The following is a 25,390-nucleotide window of genomic DNA, read 5'->3' on the forward strand; positions in this document are numbered from 1 at the left end:
ATTCACCAATCCTCCCACATTAAAATGGCCTTTCTTCCTGGGTTCTCACAGTTCTTTCATAGAGATTGCTGAATACCTTTTTCTGGCTTCAGACTTTATTCCTAACATCTCCACCATGAGTTAGGTCAATCTTTGTAACATACAATCCTCATTATACGTTCTCTCATCACTGAATACCCCTCCTTGGAAGTACTTATCAAATGTGAATTCTTACATTTATTTGAGAAAGTACTAAATTAATCTGTTTCCCCTCACTCAATTCCCTAGAGGGACTCATAAGTAAGAATTTGGCATGTCACATGTCAGTTTTTGCTCACCATTTTCATGTCTAGTGCCCAAAACAATGCCTGATAGATGCTCAATGGGTGTTGGCTGGATGGGTGGAAAGATGGATGGATGGGTGGATGGATGGATAAAAGCCAAGGGCTGACTGATTCACCCATTTTTGCCCTTGTGCCTTCTAAAACAATTTTGAAAAATAATGTTACTTATACTCACATTTAAAAATTGACGTTAAAGGTTCACCACTAAGTTCATATGGATTCAAGATAATAGCTTCCAGCATATTGTAAATATTGTAATTAAAAATTTAAGCTGTGACAACATTCTTTAAATGTACCTATTAATCTGTTATTTTTATTTCTAATATTCTCTACAACTTTCACGGTACTCTCCCTCAAATTCAAGGGATGGAAGAGACAAAGTTGTTCAATTAAAAACTGCCTTAATTAGTTATTAAGGGAAGTTGAATTAAATTTTTAGAGGAAGCTTCCAGTTTGAGAACCTGGACCTGGAAATTTTTACATTCAGGGTTATGGCTCCTTAGTAAGAATTTTGAAGAGTGAGGGGTATGCTTTCCAGTAAAGGTAGGATTATTATGAACACAGACATGTTCTCAGGCAAATCAGTTTTAGGAAAAGGTACCTAAAGAAACTGGGAACCTGGAAATTGGTTCTCTAAAAATGATCCCTGGTGTGCCCATTGGAAAGTCTTGAAGACCACCATCCTAGGGGTAATGCATGCCAGTGGCCAGCAGAGGGCAGTGTTGGACAAGCTATTGGGCTCCATCCCCCTGGCTCTCCCTCAAGGCAGCAGACAGAAAGGGCAATTCACCTTGGATGCAGTGGGGACCACAGCCTGGGCGGCCCCACCCAGTCCTCTCTGGTGTGTGTGTCTTTGCACAGTGAATTATTCATAGGAAACTGGCTCCACGGAGAATGGAGGCCAGAGACGCTCCATCCTGTACCTAGAATCAGGGCCTGGGACTGTAAACAGATGAAAACCTTATTCTTTTTCCCCTTCAAGAACTGAGGTTGGGAAAAGTAACTGAGGATTGAAGTCATGGGTCTGAATCAAATGTGAGGTTTTTGTTATTCTTCTTATAAAATGAAAACAACAGTGAAATCTCAATAATTTATGGAGACAGGGAGCAAAGTGACGGAAAGTTCCTGCTATTCAGTCAGACGATGGGGGCTGGGATCTCTCTCCTTGGCAAGCTCACCTTCCCCAGCCTCTGCCTCTCTGGCTGTCAGATCGGAATAGGATGACCTTCCCCACACAGCTGTTGCGAGGATAAATGAGACAAACACGAGAAGAGAGCTCAGCATGAAAATGGCATTTAGCAAGGGCTCAAGAAATGACAGTGGTGATGGCGAAGATGATATGGAATTGGCCTCTTGTCAGGCATGAGGGTTTCAAAGCTTCCCATTCAGGTCTGAAGAGGAAGAACCAGAGGCAAAAACCCAAGCTTTTTAAATATGTTCAGTTTTACAAGCCTAGGAATTAGAAGCGGAAACAGCCAGGGGAATCAGTGTGATTCAGTGGAAGAGCCTCACTCCTCCACATTGCTCACAAGTGCCTTCCAGGGGTGGGGTCCCACCCAGTGCTGGTAAGAGGGTCTCTGTGTCTACAGCAGTGTGCAGATGACGGCCAGATGCGTGTTGACTGTAGGACATGCCCACCAGCCTCAGATATAAAAGCAGTGACTTTGTTCATTAGATATTCTGTGAAATCTCAAAGGGTGGGGATGAACTGGTTAAAATACAGTTAGTAATTTGGACTAATAGCTCAGATATATTAAAAGTAAGGTTCAGAGCAAGCCCCTCTCCCCGCCTTCTGCCTTATACGTGGAAAGGTAACAGGGACATAGTTCAGAGAGAGGCATGGAGACAAGTTGGATGAGATAACTGCCCTTTCACCTGGCAGCTGTCCAGCCCCCAAATAGCTTTTGTGTTTGGTCCAAAAATAAGATCACATGAGAGGGGGAGAAATAAATACACAAGTGCTTGTCCTTGGGCTTTCTGTGGGTACACCAGCCGCACTGGTAGGGACCCCATGAGGGTGGCCTGACGACGCACTCCCCAGGCTCCCCAAGGCTGCGGAGCCCACCTGCATCAGGGCGGGTGTGGTGTGTGGTGTGTGGTGTGCACACGGCCCTTCTCTGGGGGCTCCCTGAGCTCCATACACATCAGAGAGGGAGCAGGAGAGAGAGAACAAGCAGCTCCAACAGCCTGGACTCCAGGGGAATAAGGGCATTGCCTCCTTTGGTGAAGGCCACGCCCTTCCTCCCGCGGTGGCCTGCCTGCAGCGGTTCTGGTAGGACAGTGTGGATGCCATAGGCTACGCAGCTGCCATCACCCAGAAAGAAAGTGCCCCAGAAGCAAAGTACAGAGGTGAGTGCATCCGTTTCTCCAAGGGGCTCCGATTGCTGTGGACTTTCCGCTTGGCTTCAGGCTTGTGCTCTGCATGAACGCTCTCCCCACCCCCCGCCCGCCGCTTCTCCCTGATCTGAGTCGGTGGCAGGCTTGAGGCTGTGTGATGGATGCTAGACTAAAGCATTCCTGTACTCCCTTCTCTCATTCGGAGGCCAGCTTGCTTCCAGAAAGAACTGGGTGAGTCGAATTCTTAGCAGGGAAGCAGGAAAGGGTTTCTACAAAGTGAATTATCTTTGCTGAGATCCAAGAAGACATTTCCCAGAAAATCATTAGACAAATCCCACTGCAGTAATGCGAATGCTTAGTTTTTTAAAAGCTCTGCATCGAATAGGAAATAAATAAAAGGATGCCAGCCGATTCCCTGTAATTGGGCAAAAGGGAGGAAACACAAACGGCATCTGTAGAGATTCCTTTCCCCCCTTCCCCATCTCTCCCTGATGACTTTAGGACCCCGCAAAATATACTTAACAGATCCAAGAACTCTCTTCTTTGGTTGAGAACAAGAGGAATAAAATCAAGGGTTTGGGGGGCTTCCCTGGTAGCGCAGTGGTTGAGAGTCCGCCTGCCGATGCAGGGGACACGGGTTCGTGCCCCGGTCCGGGAAGATCCCACATGCCGCGGAGCGGCTGGGGGCCCGTGAGCCATGGCCGCCGAGCCTGCGCGTCCGGAGCCTGTGCTCCGCAACGGGAAGGGCCACAGCAGTGAGAGGCCCGCATACCGAAAAAAACCAAAAAAAAAAATCAAGGGTTTGGGGAGAATTGCTCTGTAAGCAGAGTCAAGGGGCAAAGAAGAACGACATTTTGCAGAGTTTTGGGTTCTCCTTCTAACATCTCCGCCACCCGAGCACGTGACATGTACCTGTGCCTATTGAGGGTATGGATAGGTGTCTCCATCGCTTGCACACGCATACCGTTATTCCTTGACACACACCACCCCTCGGCTCAGGACCACAGATATCTATGCTAAGAGTAAAGCCAACAACATGGCTGGGAACAAGATAACTCCTTGAATAAGTCAAGATTCTTCTAGTGACAATGGACTGAAATCCAGTTTGAAGAGACTTAGACCAAAAAAGGGAAAAATGTTTTCCTCATGTAACTGAAACAGCCAGGGTTTTGATATGGTGGGATCCAGGTGCCCAGATGATATTATCCTGAATCTGTCTCTCTCCATTTCTTGCTTTGCATCCCTGTGTCATTCTACTCCCAGGAAGACTCACTCATCCTGGTGGTAAGGTGGCTGCCAGCAGCTGGGGGCTGACATCCTACTGGCCCAGCCAACCTACAAGAATAGGTGTTTCCCTTTCCCAACAGTTCTAGCTAGAGTCTCAGGGTCACAGTTCACTGAACCAATGTGGGTATTGTGCCATCCCTGCCATGGGGGTGTAGTCATCCCCACCCAAAACCACATGGCCTGAAAGCAATGAAAGGCTGGGTCCCCAAAGACAATCAAGGGGGCTGCATGCAGGATGGCCAAGGTCATTGGTTGGCACTTTGTACGGCATTTTTTGTGATCGTCTAGATTAAGAGCCAGAGCTCCTCCAACATAACCCCACCTCTTTCCTCCCTCTTATAGTCCACAAAAATGTATGCGTGACAGAAAGTCTCATAGAAAGGATAAACATTAGTAAACAGGTGACTAAAAGACCCCATGGTACGTCATCCCTAGAGACCTGAGAGTGGGAAAGACACCAGAAGGCTTGTCTCTGGCTCAGACTACCCACCATGCCCAGACCCACTGGGCCCCCAACCTGCTTCTGCTCCCACGGGTCTCCCCTTCCCTTCACCCACCTTTGCCCACTTCTTCCTCCCTCTTCTCTGCTAATGTGAACCCATCTTGCCTTTCAAGGGCCAGACTCCGTGCTGCCTCCCCTCCGAGGCCGCATCTGGCCCACCCAGCCTTTTCTGTTCTCTCCCTCTCCACACTGGGACAGCGTTGCCCCTCAGCATTGCAGTCCACTGTTTACCTGTTCTTTAAGAACTGCATGTATCTTAGTTTCTCTCCCAGCTTGAATTTTACATTCCTGGGGAAAATTAAGTTTCATCCCCAGCCCTCCCTGTGGTGTCTAACACACATTAGGTGCTTCCAACCAATAAAAATAGATAAAAATAAAAACAGCCTCCCTAAATAGCTTAGAGAGGATGGCTAGATTACTTGAGATCCTTAATTCTGACTACTATGACAAACACCGATGGAGCTCTGAATGTATACTGGAGCCCCTGACAGGCATCATCTCAGGTAATCCTCACAGGGACCCTATGAGGTAAATACCACTATTATCCCCATTTAACAGATGGGGAAACTGAGTCTCAGAGAACTCAGTCACTTGTCCTAGATCAGAGAGCTAGGAAGTGGCAGCCTGGGAGTCACAACCCAGGCAAGCCTACCATCTCCTTTCCTATTAGATTCCTCAGTTACATGTTTATCAGTGGTACTTCCTGCTGCCTGATGTGAAAGAGCGAGAGGCACAGGTGATGGTCAGAGAGCAGGAGAAAGTTCAGGTATTTCAGGCCCCTCTTCTGCCTCCGGGGCTCCCAGTGCCTCTACAGGGGGTTCGCCCAGCGATGAGGGGTCACGCCCCTACCCCAGAGCCAACAAGAAGGTCAGGGGCAGAGGAATTTCACAAAAGGAGGTACCTCTGGGGCTCTGCAGAGAGCTAGGTGCTTTTGGATTAGATGAGTTCTTCGATTAGAATGGTCTTTGGGGAAACGTTAGCTGGAGGGTGGGCTTTAGAATTTGTCTGCCCGTCCGGCTGCCCATCACCAGGCATGGCCTTGTCCTTTTCTCCTGCCCCCTGAACAGGGTGACCAGGCCAGAGGCCTCACTCAGAGGGCAGCTTGCAGGATTTGGAAAGCAACCAAATTCAGGTCTCCAAGGAAACCCAAATCTTAAGTAAACGGTACTTTGTGTTTTATAACGTCTGTGCCTCTGCATCCAGCCACTGGCCTCTTGGTTGATGCCATCACCTGTGGTACTGGGAGCCCTTGGTCTGAGGGGATCTTGTTTCTCTAATGCACGTGAACCTGCTCTTGTGGGTTAGCACCTTCTCGAGAGCAGATCCTATTGGGTTTATGCCATGAATCCTCACAGTATCCCTGAGAGGCTCAGAGAGCTGGCATCCCCACGAGTGAGGCACAGTGAGATGAAAGCACATTCCCAAATACACAGAAGCAGGGAGGGGCCGGGACTCCTGGAAGCGGGCCTCTGAGGTGCAAGCCTGCTTGCTTCCCCAGGCGGTCATGATAGAACAAAGCTAAAACCCAAAGAATTAAATAGGCTAAGTAATAGGCTTTGGGTAAATATTTAAGAGAAAAACCGCCACTAGATCCAAGAGAAATAAAAACAAATATTCACACAAAAACTTGTATACAACACGAATGTTCCAGCACCATTACTCATGATATCTAAACAGAGGAAATAAGCCAAATGTCCATTAACTGATGAACAAATAAAAGATGGCATATCCATACAGTGAAATATTATTCAGCAATAAAAAGGGATGACGTTCTGATAAATATGGATCGAACTACAATGTGGATGAACCTTGAAGACATTATGCTTTATAAGGAAAAGAAACCCACGCTGTATGATCCCATGTATATAAAATGGCCAGAACAGGCGAAGCTACAGAGACAGAAAGTAGACTGGTGGTTGTGTAGGCCTGGCGGGAGGGCAGGGATGAGGAATGATTACTAATGGGTATGGGGTTTCTTCTGGGGATGACCAAAAAAAGTTCTAAATTAGACAGTGGTGATGGTTGCATAACTTTGTGAACGTACTAAGACCACTTAATTGTATACTTGAAATAGGCAAACTCCATGGTATGTGAATTACATCTCAATAAAATTGCTCAGAAAACCCCCAAACCATGGCTAATGAACCCAGTGACAGGGCTTTGCTGAAGGATGTGGTCTTACCCCGTCTGCTCTGATAAGCTTATGTCTCATCCCACCACGCTTGGCCACAGGCCACCCAGACAATTCAAGTGGAAAGAATATAGACGGAAAAGATAGGCTCCATAGATTTCTCCCCAGAGTCTAAACTGGAGGATCTTTTTTCTTCTTTCTTGTACAGATCATTTAAAATTTTATGGAATCAATCTCACTATTCTGTTTTTGTTTCTGGGTTTCAAATCATGCTTCAAAAAGCATTCCCCATCCTAAGACGGTAAATCTCATTACCTAATGCTTTCCTCTAATGCTCTTCTCTAATGTTGTCCTCTAAGGTTTGTCTTATTACATTTAAACCTCTTATTTAATTGGGAATTTAAAAACAAACTGGGGATCCAGGTTGTTTTTGTTTGTTTTGCCAAATAGATAGCCAATGATTAGATCAGGAGTTTTAAAATTTGAGATTAAAATGGACTTGGGGCATCTTGTAACTTCCTGAAACCCAGTATGAAAAAGTATGTGTGTGTGTGTGTGTTGTATACATTCCAACACACCAAGGCAAGTCAACAGGACAGTTGTTAAACAATTACAGGGGAGGCCTGAGTGATTCCCCATAGGGAAAGTTCTCTGTCACATATGAAGGGAGAATCCCACCCCCTTTGGCTTTGACGTGTTACTGAGGCAGAGAACGAGGGGTGCCTCTCACTGGCTCCCCTGGGCCTATAACACTTTAGGTTTCTATCATTGGCTGACAAACCAATGGAGCTGATACATCATTTTAGCTGACAGAACTTGGGGCCCTCCTGTCACAAAGAATTGGAGGAGGTTTCCTGTCCAATAAATATAAATAAACGATATAGTGAAAATAAAACTGCCATTCCAAAGAAAATAGCAGATCCTTCCGTGCAGACTCGTGTGTTCACATAATAAACGTATAAGCAACTCACTGTGTGCCAGGCACTGTCTAGACTGGTGGTTCTCAAAGTCTGGTCCATGGACCAGCAGCATCCGTATCACCTGGGAACTTGTTAGACATGCAAATTCCCAGGCCCGCTCCAGACCTACTGAATGAGAAACTCTGGAGCTGGGGTACAGTCATCTGCGATTCTGATGCACATTCAAGTTTGAGAACCATTGGTCCAAGTACTGGGAATATAAGGGTGAAAAGACAGATAAAATCCCTGCTCTCCTCACGGACTTTACATTCCACTGTGTGTGCTAGGAGAAGACAGACAACATATAAGTAAACAAATAACTGAACACGATAATTCTCGGCTAGTAAAAAGATCTATGAAGAAAAAGAAAGATCTATGAGGGGCTGATTTAGAACAGGTGGTCAGGGAGGCGGGTCTGAAATGAGACCAGAATGGTAAGGAAGGCCCAGCCATGTAAAGAATCAAGGGGCAGAAAAGAAATGCATGCACTTCAGGCCGGGGGAACAGTAAGCACAAAGGCCCTGAGGTAGGACCACACTTGGCCTGTATGAGGAACAGTGAGGCTGGAGCACAGTGAAAAGGAGGAATGCATCGGGGATGGATTTGGAGGGGCAGGTGGTAACAGCAAGCTTAGCTTTTGTTCTTAGTGCCAAAGAAAGGCACTGGGCAGTTTTGACCAAATAGAAACATGATCCGATTTACCTTTTAGCAGGATCCCTCTGGAATGAACTGTAGGGGGTAAGGGTAGAAAGAAGCAGGGAAGTCGACGAGGAGGTATTGCAATAATGCAGGCAAGGAATATTGGCGCTTGGATGTACCAGACCAATGTGCAAAGATCTATTATTAAGTGAAAAACAAACAATGTAGGACCGTGCCTAGTAAATCGCTTTTAAGCATACACACATTCAAGTGTGTAAAGACATTTCTGTCCCTCAAAGGATCCAGAAAAAAAAGTAAATAGTGGTTATCTTGGGAAGAAGGGGGTTAGTGAGGGTCATTTTATACCTCTCTGTACATTGTGCATTTTTAACATGTGCACAAGGCATTACTTTTATTTAAAGATAAAATATCTTAAAATAAAAATTGAAAAGCTGAGATCTAGGAAAACATACAATAGGCTATGGGTGACCAATAACAGAAAGAGGAAGCCTACTTCTCATGGGTGTGACCCTCCCTAATTAGGCCTCCTCCCCTGAAGCCGCTGAGAGCCAGGCTGACAAACGGGGACAAGTTCCTGTTCTTGGGTTAGAGTGGGATCAGAGCGAGGCACCTTCTCACTGGAGGACCTCTGGACCCCATTTCTGTCCTGTAGCTCTGGTGATGTTTGTGTCTGTCAGGTCTCCTTGGGCAACCAATACAATTTCCTGTGAATGTCTGCTGTATTTCCCTGTGCCCTATTTGTCAAATTGCTCCCCTCCGTCATCTTGGCAGCTGGTTCGCCAGGAGGCCAGCATGCCCTTCATTTAATTGCATGATTGGGCATAAACAGAAGGAAATACTTTACTGCAGGGAGAAAGCAGCAGGCAGTATCTGATTTCTCTTGTCAGCTGATTAGGATTTGTGGAGTCCGAACAAGGTCAAATGAGATTAGAAAGAAAATGCAGTGTGTCTGGTATGCATTTCACATAACTGTACCGTTTATGTAAACAGGATGTGCGAAGGGGAAATTTTAAAGCAAATACTGAATGTCAGCCTCAAGGTTCAAGAACAAGAAGCCAGGGCTTATGTGTTATGCCGGGAGAGAAAGAAAATTTATTTTCTGGGACATTTGGAGTCCTACTGAATCTATCACGCTCTGATTCCTTTTTCATGTTGGTGCAGTTAAAAAGGGACAGTCTGTTTTTTTTTTTTTAAACATCTTTATTGGGGTATAATTGCTTTACAATGGTGTGTTAGTTTCTGCTTTATAACAAAATGAATCAGCTATACATATACATATGTTCCCATATGTCTTCCCTCTTGCGTCTCCCTCCCTCCCACTCTCCCCATCCCACCCCTCCAGGCTGTCACAAAGCACCGAGCTAATATCCCTGTGCCTTGCGGCTGCTTCCCCCCAGCTATCTACCTTACTACGTTTGTTAGTGTGTATATGTCCATGACACTCTCTCGCCCTGTCAAAACTCACCCTTCCCCCTCCCCATATCCTCAAGTCCGTTCTCCAGTAGGTCTGCGTCTTTATTCCTGTCTTACCCCTTTTTTCCTTAAATTCCATATATATGTGTTAGCATACAGTATTTGTCAGAAAGGGACAGTCTTACGTCTGATTTTCAGAGGCACTGAGCACAGAATAAGAAAAAACCAAAGAAACGCCCCATTCTACCTTTCTCGCCCTTCTAAAGCTCTTATAAGAGGTTTAGAACCACTTTCTGTAATAGCTGCTGCTGAAGTGCTTGATAGTGAGTCAATCTCTTAGGACACGGAAGGAGAAATCTCACCTCCAGCACCGGCCAGAACATTCTAGACGTGGCTGACTCCTGCCAAGGCCACACCTCTGTGGATAAACCTACCCGGCTTCTACTAGGATTTTTGTTGGTTCTCGAAATCTGTCATTTTCTTCCTTTCTCAGATCCACCCTCTGCAGGGCTAGTAAGCATATAAAGTTTTAATCACTTAAACACCTTAAATAGTCTTAATGGCTTTAAAAGTGGTCTAAACGCTTTGAGGGAAGATATGGTTTCTGTTACACACTCTCTATAGGATCTAGCATCTTGTGAACACTTAATAAGTGGCTTGGACAGCTATTATTTCCATGGACTATTTCCTAGCCCAGAGCTGGAAGGCTATTCTGAGGCCAGACTTTTAAACTAGGAAACGTCCTGTCCCTTCCCATGTTAAATAACAGAGGGGCCAGGAAGTATTAACATTATCATGTCTCATGACTCCAAGCATCTGAACATACATTATTTAAATGATAAATCTAGATGTGGTATACACACACACACACACACACACACACACAATGGAGTACTACTCAGCCATAAAAAAGAATGAAATAATGCCATTTGCAGCAACATGGATGGACCTAGAGATTGTCATACTAAGTGAAATAAGTCAGAAAGAGAAAGACAAATACATGATATCACTTATATGTGGAATCTAAAATATGACACAAATGAACCTATCTATGAAACAGAAACAAACTCACAGACATAGAGAACAGATTTGTGGTTGCTATGGGGGAGGGGAGGTGGAAGAGGGATGGAGTGGGAGTTTGGGATTAGCAGATGCAAACTATTACATAGAGAATGGGTAAACAACAAGGTCCTACTGTATAGCACAGGGAACTATATTCAATATCCTGTAATAAACCACAATGGAAAGGAATATGAAAAAGAATATATATATGTATAACTGAATCACCTTGCTGTACAGCAGAAATTAACACAACATTGTAAATCACCTATATTTCAATAAAATAAATTTTTTTAAAATGATAAATCTAGACATTTCAACATGGAAGTTGAAATAAATATGGAACTTGAGGGAAGTTAAACCAAAACATTAAAAAATTCAATATTAAGGAGAATTATATTACAGTAAGTACTTTAAGGAACTGAGGAATCAGTTCCCAGTATCTGGACAGGAACATTGCCGAACAACACCTGATATGTAATAAAGAAACTGGTTTATATCAGTAGCTAGTGGTTGTATTTGCCTGAAAGCTGTGTGGTTTTTTGGCTTTTTTTTTTTTTTTTTTAACAGCATTTCACAACTAGATGTAATGGAGAAGTAACACTAAAATAATGACTTACACTTGCATTACCGGTGTTCAATGTGCCGTCACATGCTTGGGCACATTTGATTGTCACCATAATCGTGTTGGCTTGCGGGAAAGACGTGGCTCGGAAAGCCTCATGAATCTCTTTCAGGAAGCAGGGAGTCAGGGCCCTGAGATGCTGAGCAGCCCAGAAATGGTCAACAGCCCTGTGTGGGCAGGTTCAAGGGTGCTAGCCTGAGGTGGGAGACCAGCTTTCAGACCCAGTGAGGACTTAAGAAACTATGGGGGCAAACTGGGTGAGACGCTGAGCTGTATCTCTGTCCTCGGTGTTTTCAGGGTGTTTCCTAACTTTACAATCTATCATTCCATGCGGTTAAAAACAGTTCACCTGCCCCCTGCACGCAGCAGAGCAATCCTCCAATATTGAGAAGATGACTGTCCGAAGGTCCTCTGGAATCGTGCAGATGCTCGAGAAAATTACTGTTTTTTAAAAAGCAAATTATTAGGACCTTTGAATATGTGGTAGTGGCAATTCATGGAGGTCCCTGTTAATAAAGTTTGCAGAAATCAACTCTTTCTGCACCTCTCAAGTCCCTTTTAGGAGATCTGTGGCTCATCCATTATCGGAGCTGTGTGATGTCTGTGCCTCTAGTTCTGTCACAGGAGGTGAGCTTCTCTGAGCCTGTCCCTTCAGAGGCACATGAAGTCTCCCTGGCTGCTCCCTGATGAGTCTGGAGAACAGTTTTCCACCCCCACCTTCCCAGAGGAGGGAGAGACCAGTGAGCATATTTCTAATTCCAACAGGCCAATCTGTACCTCCTATCTGAATCACCAGGTGGGCAGGCTTGCACACACACTCTGTGACACCTCCCAGGCTCAGACGCCTGCATAAGCAGGTAGGACTCTTCATCAATTATAAGAAACTATTAATCATGTTTCCATTTGGTCTCTTCAAAGACACCTCCCAAGCTGTATCCTTTCAGTCCAGTTTCATTCCTCACCTTGTAGCCAATGAGTTATTTGTACAGGCAGCTTCCTCTCTTCGTTACCCCATCCTGGCCAGGGGCACAAAGATGCCACCCATGGTCCATTGAAGAAATCCCCACCGGATGATTCACCTAGTTCAGCATGGACAGGCTTGACCACTGGTGAGGAAGGGCAGAAATATTCTCTCTGCAGCCCCTCCCCAGCCCTAACTGCATGGCCACTCCCTCGAGCAGCTTTGCAAAATGGGAACAGCACAGACAGGCACACACTCACACTGCCACACACAGACATCTACACCCTGTGCGGGATGCCAGATGCCAGAACCGAAAAGGATTCCCTTTCATCCAGCAGCCTTCTGATTGCAGAGGAGTGTCTCTGAGCCGCGACCCGCTGTTTCCCTGCCAACTGAGGCCTCAAAATAAACAGGAATCTGCTCAGACAGGCTAGTAGTCCATTCGGCTCAGCCATTTGCCCCAAGACAAACCACGCTAAAATAACACCCAGGAGAGCTGCCACGGCCGTCTGCTGTCTCTGCCTCCCTTCCCTGCTGGCCACCAGCTCTGTGCCCCTGGGCCTGCCACTGGCTGCCCAGGGTTGGGGGCCCTTAGAGCTCCGTGTGCATCCCTGTGGGCGGGGTCGCTAAGGCAGGTCCCCTCTGCAGATCAACGAGGCCAGAGAGAGACCCAGAGGCTGCATTGTCAGTCCCCCGCCTGCCTCCCTGCTTCCCGCACAGCCCTGCGGGACTGGGAGCCAGCTCTGTGGCACGGTGTCTGCAGGCGGACCAGCAACCTGATGTACATGCCACGGCCCGTCCCCTCTCCCCACACAGAGCCGCGGCCACCGGGAGGTTCAGAGAGTCGGCTTGGGGCTGCTGGAGAAGCAGCTGCAGCGCGGTGACAGTGACACCACAGAGCGGACGAGACCAAGTGGATCCCCTTTCCCTTCGACCGGAGAGAGGAGCAGCCCTCAGCCTGCAAGCTGTTCAGGTAAGAATCAGGGTTTCTGTTCTGAGCAGGTTATAATATATCCAGAGCTGAGGTGAAAGAGAGAGAGAGAGAGAGAGAGAGAGAGAGAGAGAGAGAGAGAGTGAGTGTGTGTGTGTGTGTGTGTGTGTGTGTGTCCGTCCCAGTGCAAGTATAAGGCTGCTTGGGAAAAAAAAGCAGGGCTGGCTAATCGCACAGACATGTAAAAATAGCACCTGGAGTGCAGAGACTGTGAGAATAATCACGCACCCGCTGCCCCCTTTATCTTCATCCCCGCACTGCCGGGCCATGAGGACTGGAGGGGGCGGAAGGTTCTCATTCACTAAAGCCTTTGTGGTTCAGCAGGACACTGTGGCCTTCGTGAGCCTGCCTGGCATCACCCTGCTTGCCACACTTACCCTCTTAGGTAGCCTGGAAATTCAGGCACCTAGAAATCCTGTCCACTGGGTGGGCACCTTAGATTTGTTCAACCTTTTGATATAAAAGTTGGGCTGAAACATAGGATTCTCTGAGTGTGTTTGAGAGGGTGGGATTCTGATGGCCCTGCTGGTCACCTGGATTACTTCTTACTGTCCTGATCCCCTTTGAAAATCACACCCTCATTTCAGGGCCCCTCCAGATAGGCACCGGCAGAGAGGGAATGGGAATGGCTAGCCACCGGGCACATTCCCTGGCACTGACACTATCCACACCTACGTCACTACTATATGCCAAAAGTTATGCAAGGCTTCTAGACGGAGCGCTCGAAAACTTCAGACCTCCAGGTGCTGGGGTGGGAATTTCAGGCGTTTAATCACGGACCCATTTTTCAGAGACCCCAGAGGGCACCCACTTATCTCGCCTCTCAGGTGCAAGGGCTCGCTCTGTGCCCCAGCAGACACAAATGCTCTGTGCTCTCTCCAGCTGTTTAAATCCACCCCCACTTTCCTGCTTTGGTAACTGGCACTTTCCCTTTCATTTGCTATAGGGATGCAATTGTTTATGATTTAGCTCTGTGAACACCAGTGGGCGGATGCAATCATCCGGGCAGAGGGTGAACTGGGCTCTGAGTGGGGGCGAGCCAGCCCAACAGTGGCAAAGGGTTGGAGAGAAATCAGCTTTGCCAAGTGGTGTCTAGCAAAAGGGCTGGCCAGCTGCCTCCCAGGGCTGTCTGGGTGAATGAATGTGGATTTTGGTGGAGACTGTGATTCACAGTCGCAAACTCCCTTTGTTTTCTTTGTGTTGTCATTGAGGGCTTCCGAGGAAATTCCCCTTTTGAGATCATGTACCTGACTGTCTTCTGTTGATTCTACCTTTTTAGCATGAGGAAATGGATTTGTAAATGCAGTACTTCATCAAAAACAAAGTTAATACACGAAAAATTAAGGGACAAGACATTGAGTTACTTGTAAACTTCCTCCCAAATCTGGTGTGCACATGCACATATATGGCTTGCCAGGTTCCAAAAAGGATTTAAGGAAGCAGTAACCAGTTAATTAAAATGGTTTGATTTCACAGGCAGGTAGCACCAACTCTGATGATGATATTTCCACGGTGACAGTGGACAGACATCCATGCGTTCTATCTACACCTAGGAAAGGGACGCCTGATGCCAGGACAGAGATGTGCTCGCTCACTCTGCTGACGTGCATTATGTGGACCCTGAATAAACTATTACAGGTCATGGAGCGCCGCCCCCCTGTGCCAGCTTCTAGCAGTCAGAGACCATACAGAGGGGAAGACACACCCCTTCCACCTCATCAAATAGGCATTACTTGGCTAATGCAATACTCCTTGATTTAAGCTACTGGAAAAATAATCTGCAATCAGTCGTGCTACAGACATACCCTGTTTTAGGTCAATCTAACAACTATCCAGGACACATAAATTGTAAGTGAATGACTGTTTTTCCTTAAGAAAGGATTCACTCGTCAAGTTCATCAAATACTGTCAAGGTGTCCCACCTAAAGATGGGACTGGATCCAGCCCATTCAGCCATAGAGAAAGGTGGGGACTTACCTGGGCGGGGGCAGGTAGCAGAGAATGAACCTGGGCTGACAGGATGTCCAACTCAGCTGGGAGGTAAAGTAGTCCAAGGTAGAGGAACAAGGACAAGCATCTGGGCCAGTGGCCTATAGCAAGAGAAGAGGGAGGGAGGGAATAGTAATTATTATTATTATTATTTTTGGTTGCCCTGGGTCTTAGTTGCGGCTCCCAGGCTCCTTAGTTGTGGCATGCAAACTCTTAGCTGTGGCATGCATGTGGGATCTAGTTCCCTGACCAGGGATTGAACCCAGGCCCCCTGCATTGGGAGTGCAAAGTCTTTTTTTTTTTTTTTTAATTTATTTATTTTGGCTGCATTGGGTCTTCGTTGCTGCGCACGGGCTTTCTCTAGTTGCGGTGAGCGGAGGCTACTCTTCGTTGCGGTGCGCGGGCTTCTCATTGTTGGTATGGCTTCTCTTGTTGTGGAGCACGGGCTCTAGGCACACTGGCTTCAGTAGTTGTGGCTCGCGGGCTCTGGAGCGCAGGCTCAGTAGTTGTGGCGCACGGGCTTAGTTGCTCCGCAGCATGCGGGATCTTCCTGGACCAGGGTTCGAACTGGGTCCCCTGCGTTGGCGGGTGGATTAACCACTGCGACCGCGCCACCAGGGAAGCCCAATAGTAATTATTTTGATTCCTAAATGTTACTACTTAAGAGAGGCAGCAGAATATCGGTTAAGTACATAGATTCTGCAGCCAGGAAGAAGCTGGGGTTCAGTTCGGACTCTGACACTTACTAGTCCTGTGACCTTGTGCCTCAGTCTCCTCATCTGTAAAATGGGGTAATAAAGTACCAGCCTTATTACTGAAAGGATCAAATGAGTAATAGTCTTAGCTCAGTGCCTGGTTTATAATGAGTAAAACCTAAGTATTTCTTGTTGTTACTGTTATTACTATTATTATTGTCATTGAAAGGTCAGTTCTGAAAAGGCTGCTCACGAGTGCATTTGTTCCAAGGTCCAAAGTGACTCTCTGAGTGACCATCGGTGCCACCTTCTGGGCAGCTGGAGGTGCTTTTGCTTCGTGTGGAGTTTTGCTTGCATTTCCAAGCTTTCAGAATAGAGGAGCTTCTGTGCTGGTGGCCAGCGTTTCTTGAGCCCTTATATGAGCCAGGCACCGTGCCTGACTTTACGTGTGTGACCTTGCCGGATTCTCGTAACAACCCTGTGAGGTAGGGCTGTCACGGCTGCAGGAACTGAGCTTGGTGGGCTGGGCCATTTGCCTACAGTCACACAGTTTCCAAGCGGCAGAGCCAGGCTTACACCCAGGCTGTGCTGCTAACCAGTATGCCGTCTATGATTTGGGGGATCACTGGAGGTGTCCTGAGAGGCAGGTGGAGTTTGGTGACAGATGGACTTCAGCAACAGATGAGATCTGAAGGCCCTAGAAAGTAGACCAGAATTTGGAAGCTTTGCCAAGAAGACGGCAGAACCCTAAACTGGCCTGGGGACAGAACCTCAGCGTTGAGGACCCATGACCTTTGGGGCTCGGTGTTTGGGAACAAGACATGAACGCAGGCCCTGGAGGACAAGGTGGGCCTCAGGCCTTCCTGCAGCAGGCAGTGGACGGTGCCCAAGAAGAGAGGAAATGGTACAGAGACGGACACAGCAAGGGTGTTGGGCCAGATATCCTGACACCCCTCTAGCCTAAGGTCAGAGGTCATCTTGAGCTAAGCCTGAGGTCAAGACTAGGTGACTCCAGCAGTGGAGAGAGGAGGAATGGGCAACCCAGAACGTAGTATCTGGGCTCAGTGAAGTTTATAGTGATGTAAAAGGCTTGATTTGCCAATGCAATCTCTCTCAATTGAACGTTTAGAACATGACACACAGAGATTTGTTTTATGCATAATGGCTCAAGCCCACCTCTCTGACTTCAGCCAAGGAATGCTGGCGATAGGAACAGGTGTCAGAGTGTGCCTACCTCACACCAGGGCTGTGTAGATCTGGGGTTACTGATGGACAAGCCTCATCTCTGCCGCTCCAGAACCTGTGGTCTAGCCCAGGTGTTTTCAGACTTTAATGTGCATGAGAATCACATGGGAGCTTCTTTAAAACACCAGGTTCATAGAGAACAGACTTGTGGCTGCCAAGGGGAAGAGGAGGGAGGGACAGAGTGGGAGTTTGGGGTTAGCAGATGCAAACTATTACATATAAAATGGATAAACAACAAGGTCCTACTGTATAGCACAGGAAACTATATTCAATACCCTGTGATACACTATAATGGAAAAGAATCTTTTTAACATGTATGTCTATGGATAACTGAATCATTTTGCTGTACAGCAGAAATTAACACATTATAAATCAACTATACTTCAAAAAATAAGTTAATTAAAAAGATTTTTTAAACTTCTGGTTCCTGGGACCTACCCACACAAGTCCTGAAGTAGCCGGGTTCATGAGGGGCCCAGGATTCTGCATTTCCTGGCTGGGGCCCAGCTGGTTCTGATGCCTTTGGTCCACAGGTTACAGCTGAAGAGACCTCGGGCTGACTGTTGCTCTGGTTCCCTTGTCTTCATTGCTGTTCATGAGAACAGAGTCAGGGGGCCTGAATCAGTGGCAATTAGCCTCTTCTCTGTCACAGCTTCTTCCTGGACCATTTTTACTTAGGCTAGACCTCCGCTGCTGGTAATAACAGCGACAGCCCGCCTACTGCATATTGAGTTACCATGTGCCGGGCACAGTACTAAGCCCTTCACAACCATCCCGTAAGTTAGGTGCCATTATTATCACATTTGACAAGGGAGGGGAAAGGCCCCACTGCCAGTATGTGGCAGATCTGAGATATGAACCCAGGCCCCGCAGATCCCCAGAGCACAGCCACAGAACCCTTGGGCGAGGCTATGAACATAGTTTTAGCTTCTCTGTCAGTTCAACCCTCCTTTCTCATTCTTGGGTGTCTTTCTCCCCTTCACATTCCTATCTTGTCCTCCCCCATCCCGAGACTCCCATATAATTTCTTTTTTTTTTTTTTTTTTTTTTTTTTTTTTAAACATCTTTATTGGGGTATAATTGCTTTACAATGGTGTGTTAGTTTCTGATTCACAACAAAGTGAATCAGCTATACATATACATATGTTCCCATATGTCTTCCCTCTTGCGTCTCCCTCCCTCCCACTCTCCCCTTCCCACCCTTCCAGGCTGTCACAAAGCACCGAGCTAATATCCCTGTGCCTTGCGGCTGCTTCCCCCCAGCTATCTACCTTACTACGTTTGTTAGTGTGTATATGTCCATGACTCTCTCTCGCCCTGTCAAAACTCACCCTTCCCCCTCCCCATATCCTTAAGTCCGTTCTCCAGTAGGTCTGCGTCTTTATTCCTATCTTACCCCTAGGTTCTTCATGACATTTTTTTCCCTTAAATTCCATATATATGTGTTAGCATACGGTATTTGTCTTTTTCTTTCTGACTTACTTCACTCTGTATGACAGATTCTAGGTCTATCCATCTCATTACAAATAGCTCAATTTCATTTCTTTTTAAGGCTGAGTAATATTCCATTGTGTATATGTGCCACATCTTCTTTATCCATTCATCCGATGATGGGCGCTTAGGTTGTTTCCATGTCCTGGCTATTGTAAATAGAGCTGCAATGAACATTTTGGTACATGACTCTCTTTGAATTTTGGTTTTCTCAGGGTATATGCCAAGTAGTGGGATTGCTGGGTCATATGGTAATTCTATTTGTAGTTTTTTAAGGAACCTCCATACTGTTCTCCACAGTGGCTGAACCAATTCACATTCCCACCAGCAGTGCAAGAGTGTCCCCTTTTCTCCACACCCTCTCCAGCATTTATTGTTTCTTGATTTTTTGATGATGGCCATTCTGACTGGTGTGAGATGATATCTCATTGTAGTTTTGATTTGCATTTCTCTAATGATTAATGATGTTGAGCATTCTTTCATGTGTTTGTTGGCATTCTGTATATCTTCTTTGGAGAAATGTCTATTTAGGTCTTCTGCCCATTTTTGGATGGGGTTGTTTGTTTTTTTGTTATTGAGCTGCATGAGCTGCTTGTAAATTTTGGAGATTAATCCTTTGTCAGTTGCTTCATTTGCAAATGTTTTCTCCCATTCTGAGGGTTGTCTTTTGGTCTTGGTTATGGTTTCCTTTGCTGTGCAAAAGCTTTGAAGTTTCATTAGGTCCCATTTGTTTATTTTTGTTTTTATTTCCATTACTCTAGGAGGTGGGTCAGAAAGGATCTTGCTGTGATTTATGTCATAGAGTGTTCTTCCTATGTTTTCTTCTAAGAGTTTGATAGTTTCTGGCCTTACATTTAGGTCTTTAATCCATTTTGAGCTTATTTTTGTGTATGGTGTTAGGGAGTGATCTAATCTCATACTTTTACATGTACCTGTCCAGTTTTCCCAGCACCATTTATTGAAGAGGCTGTCCTTTCTCCACTGTACATTCCTGCCTCCTTTATCAAAGATAAGGTGTCCATATGTGCGTGGGTTTATCTCTGGGCTTTCTATCCTGTTCCACTGATCTATCTTTCTGTTTTTGTGCCAGTACCATACTGTCTTGATTACTGTTGCTTTGTAATATAGTCTGAAGTCAGGGAGCCTTATTCCTCCAGCTCCTTTTTTCGTTCTAAAGATTGCTTTGGCTATTCGGGGTCTTTTGTGTTTCCATACAAATTGCAAAATTTTTTGTTCTAGTTCTGTGAAAAATGCCAGTGGTAGTTTGATAGGGATTGCATTGAATCTGTAGATTGCTTTGGGTAGTAGAGTCATTTTCACAATGTTGATTCTTCCCATCCAAGAACATGGTATATCTCTCCATCTATTTGTATCATCTTTAATTTCTTTCATCAGTGTCTTATAATTTTCTGCATACAGGTCTTTCGTATCCTTAGGTAGGTTTATTCCTAGATATTTTATTCTTTTTGTTGCAATGGTAAATGGGAGTGTTTTCTTGATTTCACTTTCAGATATTTCATCATTAGTATATAGGAATGCCAGAGATTTCTGTGCATTAATTTTGTATCCTGCTACTTTACCAAATTCATTGATTAGCTCTAGTAGTTTTCTGGTAGCATCTTTAGGATTCTCTATGTATAGTATCATGTCATCTGCAAACAGTGACAGCTTTACTTCTTCTTTTCCAATTTGGATTCCTTTTATTTCCTTTTCTTCTCTGATTGCTGTGGCTAAAACTTCCAAAACTATGTTGAATAAGAGTGGTGAGAGTGGGCAACCTTGTCTTGTTCCTGATTTTAGTGGAAATGCTTTCAGTTTTTCACCATTGAGGATGATGTTTGCTGTGGGCTTGTCATATATGGCTTTTATTATGTTTAGGAAAGTTCCCTCTATGCCTACTTTCTGGAGGGTTTTTATCATAAATGGGTGTTGAATTTTGTCGAAAGCTTTCTCTGCATCTATTGAGATGATCATATGGTTTTTCTCCTTCAATTTGTTAATATAGTTTATCACATTGATAGATTTGCGTATATTGAAGAATCCTTGCATTCCTGGAATAAACCCCACTTGATCATGGTGTATGACCCTTTTAATGTGCTGTTGGATTCTGTTTGCTAGTATTTTGTTGAGGATTTTTGCATCTATGTTCATCAGTGATATTGGCCTGTAGTTTTCTTTCTTTGTGACATCCTTGTCTGGTTTTGGTATCAAGGTGATGGTGGCTTCGTAGAAGGAATTTGGGAGTGTTCCTCCCTCTGCTATATTTTGGAAGAGTTTGAGAAGGATAGGTGTTAGCTCTTCTCTAAACGTTTGATAGAATTCACCTGTGAAGCCATCTGGTCCTGGGCTTTTGTTTGTTGGAAGGTTTTTAATCACAGTTTCAATTTCAGTGCTTGTGATTGGTCTGTTAATATTTTCTATTTCTTCCTGATTCAGTCTTGGCAGGTTGTGCATTTCTAAAAATTTGTCCATTTCTTCCAGATTGTCCATTTTATTGGCATAGAGTTGCTTGTAGTAATCTCTCATGATTTTTTTTATTTCTGCAGTGTCAGTTGTTACTTCTCCTTTTTCATTTCTAATTCTATTGATTTGAGTCTTCTCCCTTTTTTTCTTGATGAGTCTGGCTAGTGGTTTATCTATTTTGTTTATCTTCTCAAAGAACCAGCTTTTAGTTTTATTGATCTTTGCTATTGTTTCCTTCATTTCTTTTTCATTTATTTCTGATCTGATTTTTATGATTTCTTTCCTTCTGCTAGCTTTGGGGTTTTTTTGTTCTTCTTTCTCTAATTGCTTGAGGTGCAAGGTTAGGTTGTTTATTCGAGATGTTTCCTGCTTCTTAAGGTGGGCTTGTATTGCTATAAACTTCCCCCTTAGAACTGCTTTTGCTGCATCCCATAGGTTTTGGGTCGTTGTGTCTCCATTGTCATTTGTTTCTAGGTATTTTTTTATTTCCTCTTTGATTTCTTCAGTGATCACTTCATTATTAAGTAGTGTATTGTTTAGCCTCCATGTGTTTGTATTTTTTACAGATCTTTTCCTGTAATTGATATCTAGTCTCATGGCGTTGTGGTCGGAAAAGATACTTGATACAATTTCAGTTTTCTTAAATTTACCAAGGCTTGATTTGTGACCCAAGATATGATCTATCCTGGAGAATGTTCCATGAGCACTTGAGAAAAATGTGTATTCTGTTGTTTTTGGATGGAGTGTCCTATAAATATCAATTAAGTCCATCTTGTTTAATGTATCATTTAAAGCTTGTGTTTCCTTATTTATTTTCATTTTGGATGATCTGTCCATGGGTGAAAGTGGGGTGTTAAAGTCCCCTACTATGAATGTGTTACTGTTGATCTCCCCTTTTATGGTTGTTAGTATTTGCCTTATGTATTGAGGTGCTCCTATGTTGGGTGCATAAATATTTACAATTGTTATATCTTCTTCTTGGATCGATCCCTTGATCATTATGTAGTGTCCTTCTTTGTCCCTTTTAATAGTCCTTATTTTAAAGTCTATTTTGTCTGATATGAGAATTGCTACTCCAGCTTTCTTTTGGTTTCCATTTGCATGGAATATCTTTTTCCATCCCCTTACTTTCAGTCTGTATGTGTCTCTAGTTCTGAAGTGGGTCTCTTGTAGACAGCATATATAAGGGTCTTGTTTTTGTATCCATTCAGCCAATCTGTGTCTTTTGGTGGGAGCATTTAGTCCATTTACATTTAAGGTAATTATCGATATGTATGTTCCTATTTCCATTTTATATATTGTTTTGGGTTCGCTACTATAGGTCATTTCCTTCTCTTGTGTTTCGTGTCTAGAGAAGTTCCTTTAGCATTTGTTGTAAAGCTGGTTTGGTGGTGCTGAACTCTCTCAGCTTTTGCTTGTCTGTAAAGGTTTTAATTTCTCCATCAAATGTGAATGAGATCCTTGCTGGGTAGAGTAGTCTTGGTTTCAGGCTATTCTCCTTCATCACTTTCAGTATGTCCTGCCACTCCCTTCTGGCTTGTAGGGTTTCTGCTGAGAGGTCCGCTGTTAACCTTATGGGGATTCCCTTGTGTGTTATTTGTTGTTTTTCCCTTGCTGCTTTTAATATGCTTTCTTTGTATTTAATTTTTGACAGTTTGATTAATATGTGTCTTGGCGTGTTTCTCCTTGTATTTATCCTGTATGGGACCCTCTGTGCTTCCTGGACTTGATTAACTATTTCCTTTCCCATATTAGGGAAGTTTTCAACTATAATCTCTTCAAATATTTTCTCAGTCCCTTTCTTTCTTTCTTCTTCTTCTGGAACCCCTATAATTCGAATGTTGGTGCGTTTCATGTTGTCCCAGAGGTCTCTGAGACTGTCCTCAGTTCTTTTCATTCTTTTTTCTTTATTCTGCTCTGCAGTAGTTATTTCCACTACTTTATCTTCCAGGTCACTTATCCGTTCTTCTGCCTCAGTTATTCTGCTATTGATCCTATCTAGAGTGATTTTAATTTCATTTATTGCATTGTTCATCGTTGCTTGTTTCATCTTTAGTTCTTGTAGGTCCTTGTTAACTGTTTCTTGCATTTTGTCCATTCTACTTCCAAGATTTCGGATCATCCTTACTATCATTATTCTGAATTCTTTTTCAGGTAGATTGCCTATTTCCTCTTCATTTGTTAGGTCTGGTGGGTTTTTATCTTGCTCCTTCATCTGCTGTGTGTTTTTCTGTCTTCTCATTTTGCTTATCTTATTGTGTTTGGGGTCTCCTTTTTGCAGGCTGCACTTTCGTAGTTCCCGTTGTTTTTGATGTCTGTCTCCAGTGGCTAAGGTTGTTTCAGTGGGTTGTGTAGGCTTCCTGGTGGAGGGGACTAGTGCCTGTGTTGTGCTGGATGAGGCTGGATCTTGTCTCTCTAGTGGGCAGGTTCACGTCTGGTGGTGTGTTTTGGGGTGTCTGTGGCCTTATTATGATTTTAGGCAGCCTCTCTGCTAATGGGTGGGGTTGTGTTCCTGTTTTGCTAGTTGTTTGGCATAGGTTGTCCAGCACTGTGGCTTGCTGGTCGTTGAGTGAAGCTGGGTGCTGGTGTTAAGATGGAGGTCTCTGGGAGATTTCCGCTGTTTAATATTATGTGGAGCTGGGAGGTCTCTTGTTGACCAGTGACCTGAAGTTGGCTCTCCTACCTCAGAGGCAGAGCCCTGACTCCTGGCTGGAGCACCAAGAGCCTTTCATCCACACGGCTCAGAATAAAAGGGAGAAAAAGTAGAGAGAATTAGTAGAAGTATGAGGAAAGAAAGAAGGAAAGGAGGAAAGGAAGGAAGGAAGAAAGAAGCAAAGAAGGAAAGAAAGGGAGGGAGGGAGGGAGGGAGGAAGGAAGGAAGGAGGGAAAGAAGGAAAAAAAGACAGAAAGAAAGATGATACAGTAAAAATAAAATAAAGTATAATATAGTTATTGAATTAAAAAATATTTAGAAAAAAAAAAAAGGGACGGATAGAACCTTAGGACAAATGTTGGAAGCAAAGCTATACAGAGAAAATCTTACACAGAAGCATACACATACACCTTCACAAAAAGAGGTAAAGGGGGAAAAATCATAAATCCTGCTCCCTGAGACCACCTCCTCAATTTGGGGTGATTCGTTGTCTAAAGGAGGGAGGGAAGGAAGGAAAGAAAGAAAGAACGAAGGTAAAGTATAATAAAGTTATTACAATTAAACTTAATTATTAAGAAAAAGAATTTTTAAAAAAAAGTCATGGACGGATAGAGCCCTAGGACAAATGGTGGAAGCTAGAGTATACAGACTAGATGTCACACAGGAGCATACACGTACACCTTCACAAAAAGAGGAAAAGGGAAAAAAATCATAGATTTCGCTCCTAAATTCCACCTCTTCAATTTGGGATCATTCCTTGTCTATTCAGGTATTCCACAGATGCAGGGTATATCAAGTTGATTGTGGAGCTTTAATCCGCTGCTTCTGTGGCTGCTGGGAGAGATTTCCCTTTCTCTTCTTTGTTTTCACAGCTCACAGGAGCTCAGCTTTGGATTTGGCCCTGCCTCTGCGTGTAGGTCGCTGGAGGGCGTCTGTTTTTTCGCTCAGCCAGGACGGGGTTAAAGGAGCCGCTGATTCGGGGCCTCCGGCTCACTCAGGCCGGGGGTTGGGGGATGGGGGTAGGAGGGGCACTACGTGCGGGGCGGGCCTGCAGCTGCAGAGGCAGCGTGACGTTGCGGCAGAGGCCGGCGTGACGTTGCACCAGCCTGAGACCCGCCGTGCGTACTCCCGGGGAAGTTGTCCCTGGATCCCGGGAACCTGGCAGTGGCGGGCTGCACAGGCTCCGCGGAAGAGGGGTGTGGAGAGTGACCTGTGCTCGCACACAGGCCCCTTGGTGGCGGCAGCAGCAGCCTTAGCGTCTCCCGCCCGTCTCTGGGGTCCGCGGTTTTAGCCGCGGCTCGCGCCCGTCTCTGGGGTTTGCGCTTTCAGCCGCGGCTTGCGCCCGTCTCGGGGGCTCGCGCCCTCAGCCGCGGCTCGCGCCCGTCTCTGGGGTTTGCGCTTTCAGCCGCGGCTCGCGCCCGTCTCGGGGGCTCGCGCCCTCAGCCGCGGCTCGCGCCCGTCTCTGGAGTTCCTTTAAGCAGCGCTCTTAAACCCCTCTCCTCGCGCACCAGGAGACAAAGAGGGAAGAAAAAGTCTCTTGCCTCTTCGGCCGGTGCAGGCTTTTCCCCGAACTCCCTCCCGGCTAGTCGTGGTGCACTAACCCCTA

General features: G+C 45.3%; 1 protein-coding gene across 1 annotated transcript in view; it reads left to right on the forward strand.

The window, feature by feature from the left end:
* Positions 1-2,321: 2,321 nt before the first annotated feature.
* The window catches only part of FGF1 (fibroblast growth factor 1), a 158,347-nt gene continuing 135,278 nt past the window's right edge, over positions 2,322-25,390 (forward strand). Inside the window, exons 1-2 of the mRNA XM_032627354.1 lie at positions 2,322-2,672; positions 13,074-13,230. The gene's annotated coding sequence lies outside the window, so the exon portion shown is untranslated. The remainder of the gene's footprint in view (positions 2,673-13,073; positions 13,231-25,390) is intronic.

Source organism: Phocoena sinus, chromosome 3 (assembly GCF_008692025.1).
Source record: "Phocoena sinus isolate mPhoSin1 chromosome 3, mPhoSin1.pri, whole genome shotgun sequence".
NCBI lineage: Eukaryota > Metazoa > Chordata > Mammalia > Artiodactyla > Phocoenidae > Phocoena > Phocoena sinus.